Here is a 7,716-nt window from a genome sequence, read left to right as displayed (position 1 = left end):
GCACAAAGTGCACCTAAGAACAACGACATAAACTCAAGCTTTTACAAAATAGAGGCTGATAGGCAACAAGGATTGTAAATAGCTTTTAGCATTCAGTACTGAATGCAATAATCAGGTGTTGTGAAGTGTTTTTGCCTTTTTCGGTAATTGGAAAAAATATGTATGTGTAGTCAGTCCTCTTGTGCAATAATTTTTAGTTTGGGATTATGAATGAAAAGAGGCAAAAGACAATGATTATTTTTTGTTTGCTTCGTAGTCTTATGTTTGCTTACTTTGGTGAGGCTACACGATCTGCTGCTGCATCACTACTACAAGCTAGATAAAATAGCTATGTATGTTAGTTCCAAAGGAATTGAAAGTGTTTTTTTATATACTTGTATGTAGTTTTCACTTTTCTCATGCTACTGGTGCATCAAGTTTAAAAGAAAAAATTTCTATGTTCCTTCCTGAACTGGATTTTGGGTTTAAATCTCTTTCTTTTCTTACACACAAACACGCGCGCACGCGAGCCCGTACACATACAGAGGTGTCACAGAGTAGGATCTCAAAAGACAATTGAATTTTATATTCGAAGACTTCTCCTGTAAAAAGACAAACGTTTTTTTTTACGTCTGGAAACTGGTAGAGTAAGGAATAGTGACTCTGAAGAAGCTGGAACCTGTGGGATCGTAAAAACCCTCCGTTTTTAGCAAAGTCGTAAACAATTTCTACCATCTGTTCCAGGATCTAGACTTGGACGGCCTCAAAGGACCGAACCGCTTGAAACATTTGTTCATAAAATTCAGGCCAGGATGATGGCACAAAACGTGGAACACAGATAAATTACAAACTATCTAAACACTTTCAAGTTCTATTCGAGGCAGGAGCAGGATTGAATACATTTGTTTCCTCACAACTTTCTTTCCTTCATTTCTTTCAGTTGTGTCGATTGAAGCAAACTCTAGCTATTTTTATCTTTTCCACTTGAGAACATGTTATATCCATCTTAGTTTCCAAGAAGTTTATAACAAGACGTAACCAGCGCCTCTTGTTAAATTTAATGATAGTCTGCTGATGTAGTTGACTGTGTCAATGTTATGGTGTTTCAGAATTATTTATGTTAAGTTTCTTCACCCATTTCAGTTATATGGATTGTACTCGTAAGGTCACGGCCAGTTTGTGATTTTTCTTTAGAATTTGAAAAGACTGGTAAAAAATTCAATCATGCATGGATTTGTATAATTGCAGTCTCTTTCAGTCTAAAGGTTTAGAAAACCTCAGCGTTACAGACATCTCATAGTTATTGCGAAGCACTTCTGTACCTTCAGAAGTAGTAAATGCACGGAAATAATTGTGTGTATTTGGTTAACGTTTTGTACAGTGTCTCTCAAAAGTTTTAGGACAACGACATTTTAAACTAGGCAACCCAATTTACACAAGGCGTTGGTGGGTTGCGTGTAGAGTTAGGCTCAATTTCAGGGTTGCCTCATGCACAATAGATATTTATAAAATACGCGAAAAAATAAAAACAAGTATTGTTGTATAAAATTATTAAAAATATTACTATTATATCGCAATTGACAAAATTTATTCTCAAAGAAAAAAATAGGTTTTCTGGTATTTCATCGCTGATGAGTCTACAGAAAGGAAAAGAGGTGAGAGAAAACGAGAGGTGACAAAGGAGAGCAGAAAGAGAAAGCGAAAAGAGAAGAGGAAAAGTAGAGGAGAGAAGAAAGAGAGGAGAGAAGAGGAGATTGGAAGAAGATTCTAGGAGAGATGAGGAAAATGGAGCAAAGAAGAGAAAAGAGGAGAAAAACGAGATGAGAGAAGAGGAGACGAGAAGAGGGGAGTGGAGAGTAGAGTAATGGAGAGAAAAAGAGAAGAATGAAAAGAAGAGGAGAAGAGTGAAGTGGAGTCGGAAATCTAAGACAGGAAAGGAGATACGAGGAGTGGGGATGAGTGGGATGGAGATAAGATGCAAGAAAAGTAGGGAAGACGATATGAGATAAAAGCAGAGCAGAAGGAGGGGAGAGAAGAAGGAGAAGAGAAGAACAGAAGGGACTGAAGAGAAGAGGTAGTTTCAGAAAATATCGTCTCAGCGTCAAGAATTGATGCATTGGTTAAATTATCGACATGAAACATTCAATAACATTTTGAAATGTATTGGAGAATGTATTAGATCGGTTCGAAATGCCTTTTGGGTTCTTTCACAGCAAGATAAAATCTTCCATGTAAGATCTTTCATTTTACCTGCGATTATACCACTAAAAACATGAATGTAATTTTAATATTTATAAGAATTCTCCAATTTTTGTCCACTTCTCCGTTGAAATGGAGATTTTGTAATTTAATATTTCCCCTTCCCCCATCGTTAATTCCAAACTGAATCATTCCGTTTCACACGGACAATGAACACAATGGGATAGGTCTAAAACTTACCAAAATTTTCTGCCACTGGAAGGGTTTGAACCTACGACCATTAGATTGACAGTCCTGAACGGTAAACACTACCCCACAAGCCTTCGCTCCTGAAAGTAAGTAGAAGGAGCTGACCAATGTGAAATGTAGATGCAACTCTCCTCCTACATGTAATGTGCAAACAATACTTGTTTGTAACAAAGAAAACGAAGGTAGTACGACTCGGCGAAAACATTTAATGGAGAATTGCACATGATGGGAACTTTTCATTCGATATTTGCGGAGGTATCCTTCCATTGAACTCGAGTGGGAAAAGGGGTAAAATTAGTATGTAATGAATTGCCACAAATATAAATAGTTATTTCATTAATATTTGTCAATGTCTTTGAAGCAGTAAAGAAGCACATTGTTAAAAAGGAGCGGATACTCATATTACTATCCCGATACTTATTCAATAAGGTTTCTTGTTTGTCAGACATTATCACTTAAACTATTTCATGTTGAGCATAACCCAACTTGAAATCTATCATTCTTCAGATTCTCTTTAAAATTCGACTCTGGTCACTTGTAACTTGCTGGGTGCAGACACTGCATCGACAGTGGTTTGCGATAAGAAGCGGCCTTGAATAGCGTGAGTCACTTTGAACGTGAGCAAGCTACGATACCAAGCTTGTCTGCCTTTGAAAACCAAGTCATTTTTTTTCACCGTTTCCGAACGCGATTGCTATTGTAGAAGTATATATTCTCTCAAAAGAGCAAGAAAGGAAATTCGACCAATGTTCTCCCGTCGTTTAAAACCAAATATTATCTATTAAACGAAAAGTTCACGATTGTCACTAAACCTATCTGAGCATAAGGTGGATGTAAACAATAAATTTAATAGAAAGATTCTCCAAAATTTCTATCGCACTGTCTACGTCAGGCCAGTACCCACGGGGGGGGGGGGGTGCATGGGGTCCATGCCCCCTCGAACCCTGAAATAATTAAATGTGAACCTATCAGTAACTACGAAAATAGCATCGTCGATTTTAGAAATGTGTAAAAATTTCAATTTTGTTCTTACATAAATGAATCTGTTTCTTGCGCAAAAGTCTTCAGGGTGCAATATTGGATGGTTTTAGTTTCTTAATGCAAGGCTAGGAAACGTCCGATTTACCGATTTAGTCAGGACAGTGTGTTACTTTCAATCCCTGTCCCGACTTTTTCGAACTGCAATCGTGATGCGAGATGTCTCTTTATTATTGTTTTTTCTTAACTCACAATTAGACATGTTCTTTATTGTAATAATAATTCCTAGTACGCAACATTTAATTTATAAATATACTATTTTCTAAACATAGAATTTTCATGACTTTTCAATGGCGCTTGCACTATTTGAACTATTTTGTAATATCTGTCTCTCTCTCTCTCTCTCTCTCTCTCTCTCTCTCTCTCTCTCTCTCTCTCTCTCTCTCTCTCTCTCTCCCTCTCTCTCTCTCTCTCTCTCTCTCTCTCTCTCTCTCTCTCTCTTATATACATATATATATAAATTTGGGTCTGGCCCCTTCCTCAAAGAAATCCTGCGTACGGGCCTGGTCTACGCCAATGACAGAAATGCAAGCAATATTTTTATTTATTTTTAACCCAATTAAAGGAATGTGGAAGAATTTAAAAGAAATAAGAAAGGGCGGAACGACTGTTGCTCTACTTTAAAAATTGTTGTTCTTCCAGGAAGAAAAATAAGGAGGATTTCCTCCAGCACCTTAATACAGTGTCCCACGAGTCTCTCTTGATGAATACTGTCAAATGTGAAGTGATTTTATGAATAAAATTTTCCGCCTGTTTACGTCTAACGTTGCACAGATTTGGTAGTTCGCAAACGGTGTAATTATTTCGTGTTACCTTACGCAAAGATCAAATACATTTCATAAGACTGTTCTGAACACGAGACTTGCGTCAGTAAACAAGCATTTCGTCTGTTGTAGTATCACAGGAAAAGAATATCGTCCTGCAATGTTCAAGCCTCTAGATATTTTCCATTAATAATGTCTAATCACAATGACAAATTTGAAGAAATAACTCGCATTTTCACAACTACGTACCAAAATTCTCGTTTTTCTTCATCACTTCGAAAATAATTTCTCGAAGATATCTGCTATACTACAAGAAAGCAATCCAAAATTAAAGTAAAAGTTCAACTACATGTATACCCAACGACATTTACAATATTGGAGGGACAGAATATTTAAAAATTGTTGTTTCAATCGAAGGTAAGGGCGTGGTGTAGTGGTTAGAGTTATCGGTTGGACTGCTAGAGATCCCAGGTTCGATCCTCCTTAGAAGGTTTTCTTTTTTTAAATTCTCCTTTTATTATAAACAAAAGCATGGTAACATTATTTGTAATAGCAGTGTATAGTGGCTACATTGTTCTGCATATGGAATTTATAAAAAAGTAAACAAATAAATGAATTGACACACGTTCAAAGGTATATTTTCATGTATAAGATCGTGAATTATGATACTCTAACGATAATTGTGTACTGCTTCAAAGACATTGACAAATACTAATGAAATAACTATTTATATTTGTGGCAATTCATTACATACTAATTTTACCCCTTTTCCCACTCGAGTTCAATGGAAGGATACCTCCGCAAATATCGAATGAAAAGTTCCCATCATGTGCAATTCTCCATTAAATGTTTTCGCCGAGTCGTACTACCTTCGTTTTCTTTGTTACAAACAAGTATTGTTTGCACATTACATGTAGGAGGAGAGTTGCATCTACATTTCACATTGGTCAGCTCCTTCTACTTACTTTCAGGAGCGAAGGCTTGTGGGGTAGTGTTTACCGTTCAGGACTGTCAATCTAATGGTCGTAGGTTCAAACCCTTCCAGTGGCAGAAAATTTTGGTAAGTTTTAGACCTATCCCATTGTGTTCATTGTCCGTGTGAAACGGAATGATTCAGTTTGGAATTAACGATGGGGGAAGGGGAAATATTAAATTACAAAATCTCCATTTCAACGGAGAAGTGGACAAAAATTGGAGAATTCTTATAAATATTAAAATTACATTCATGTTTTTAGTGGTATAATCGCAGGTAAAATGAAAGATCTTACATGGAAGATTTTATCTTGCTGTGAAAGAACCCAAAAGGCATTTCGAACCGATCTAATACATTCTCCAATACATTTCAAAATGTTATTGAATGTTTCATGTCGATAATTTAACCAATGCATCAATTCTTGACGCTGAGACGATATTTTCTGAAACTACCTCTTCTCTTCAGTCCCTTCTGTTCTTCTCTTCTCCTTCTTCTCTCCCCTCCTTCTGCTCTGCTTTTATCTCATATCGTCTTCCCTACTTTTCTTGCATCTTATCTCCATCCCACTCATCCCCACTCCTCGTATCTCCTTTCCTGTCTTAGATTTCCGACTCCACTTCACTCTTCTCCTCTTCTTTTCATTCTTCTCTTTTTCTCTCCATTACTCTACTCTCCACTCCCCTCTTCTCGTCTCCTCTTCTCTCATCTCGTTTTTCTCCTCTTTTCTCTTCTTTGCTCCATTTTCCTCATCTCTCCAAGAATCTTCTTCTAATCTCCTCTTCTCTCCTCTCTTTCTTCTCTCCTCTACTTTTCCTCTTCTCTTTTCGCTTTCTTTCTGCTCTCCTTTGTCACCTCTCGTTTTCTCCCACATCTTTTCCTTTCTGTAGACTCATCAGCGATGAAATACCAGAAAACCTATTTTTTTCTTTCAGAATAAATTTTGTCAATTGCGATATAATAGTGATATTTTTAATAATTTTATACAATAATACTTGTTTTTATTTTTTCGCGTATTTTATAAATATCTATTGTGTATGTGGCAACCCTGAAATTGAGCCTAACTCTACACGCAACCCACCAACGCCTTGTGTAAATTGGGTTGCCTAGTTTAAAATGTCGTTGTCCTAAAACTTTTGAGATACACTGTACATACGATCAACCACCACCAGATTCGACATTTTCATTTGTTTCCTCTGGGAGTTCGCGAACGTAACTACAATACATTACCTCCACCTTTTCCTCAGCGATAGTCTTAGCGTATGGAGTAAAAGTTCGTGCACTTTAGAATCTTTGTGAGTTTGAATCCCATTTATCTATTTTGCTTTGTCCTTTACAGTTCAATGGTCCATACCGTGCTCAATGGAAAGGTCATATCTAATAAAAACAAATGAAGATAAATGAATATGGTTTTTGAACCTAGTGTGAACCGGCTGTAGATAGTTTGACCTGTATTCATTCAGCTAAAAATGGAGAGAAAATAGAAAAATGGCCCATTCAATCGTCCTTTCTCTGGGTCTCCGTGATAAGGTAGTGGCTGGCACTGCCGCATTGTCATCAGTTCACGATGCTGGCACAAGCTTTTACAATAGTACAGTGAATAGTGACCTTGTACTCAGGAGGTTCTACATCGCTTAATACTTTTGGCTAATCGAGATGATGAGGTTGAATGGCAATTAGATGAAGTGTATGAAGGGACAGTAACAAACACAAGAGATCAGCACTAAAAACCAAGCTTCACAGAAGATAATACTGATGTGGATCCAAGCTTCACAGAAGATAATACTGATGTGGATCCAGGTGCCAGAGTCTGCAAAAATCACCAGGTGCACTACGTGGAACAGAAATTGCTTTTGGGACCCTTCCCTGTGCTCCCGACCCCGTTATTGGGAGGTGGAGGGGTTGGGGGAGGAACGTCCTTCATAATAATCCAGAAAGGTGTATCGTGTACATGTAAGATATTGTGTATTATACACAAAGTCCAACCCAATAACTCAGAGGCAACAACGCGCAGTGCTGAATCCACCCACTTTTCTCCGGAGGAAATATCACACTTCAAGGGATTATGTCATAGGCATCAAATTATAATACTATAAAACACTATTAATAGTTTTAAATTGCCCCTTGCTTTTGATATATAATTAAATTACAGTAAGTTTAATTAGGTTTAATCACCTATCATTTTAAGAATGATGATATGAGAATCAATATAATGATATTATAGCATGCAATAATTTGCATTTACAGCAAACTAAGGCGTCTAGGCTTTCTACAGCATATGTGAGGGTGACATCATGAATGAACCTTTCTGTGTGGGTTCCTCGTCCCCCCTCTGTTGACACCTTCACACAAGCTTGAAGCGAATCCTGATCCATCATATTTCTTAATTTAGCAGTTATCAAAACGGACGATAATTTAAATTCGTTCATTATTTTTACTTTTAATTATAAAGAGGACCGAATCAGTGCTATTCGTACGGGAAAAAACACAAAACGATGTTGTACGTTAAATTAAAGT

This window comes from Lepisma saccharinum, chromosome 4, assembly GCF_977018435.1.
Source record: "Lepisma saccharinum chromosome 4, izLepSacc3.1, whole genome shotgun sequence".
In the NCBI taxonomy this organism is placed as follows: Eukaryota; Metazoa; Arthropoda; class Insecta; order Zygentoma; family Lepismatidae; genus Lepisma; species Lepisma saccharinum.
This window is presented reverse-complemented; position numbering follows the sequence as displayed.